Source organism: Chrysochloris asiatica, unplaced genomic scaffold (assembly GCF_000296735.1).
Source record: "Chrysochloris asiatica unplaced genomic scaffold, ChrAsi1.0 scaffold00059, whole genome shotgun sequence".
Lineage (NCBI taxonomy): Eukaryota > Metazoa > Chordata > Mammalia > Afrosoricida > Chrysochloridae > Chrysochloris > Chrysochloris asiatica.
In genome coordinates, this window is record NW_006408577.1 from 10998723 (window position 1) to 10999023 (window position 301).

Genomic DNA, 301 nt, shown 5'->3' on the forward strand with positions numbered 1-301 from the left:
CCAGACCTACAGAACCCTCAGAGCCACCAGACCAGCATTTAACCAGTTACCCTGCTCTGTGTGAACCTAACAGACACTGAAACCACCTCCATCAAGGGTCTTCAGGAACTCCTTCAAGACTGAGTGCTCTGAGCATAGATAAGGATATCGATAGGAACTCCATCTAGGGTCAGGAACTCTGCTGTCATTACCCCTCCATATCCATCTCTTAATGAAAAAAAATTCTAAGGAAGTCTAAGAGTTATGAGGAAACCATGAAAAGGAACAACTTATGGGTGTTCAGAATTCCAGAACAGGAAAA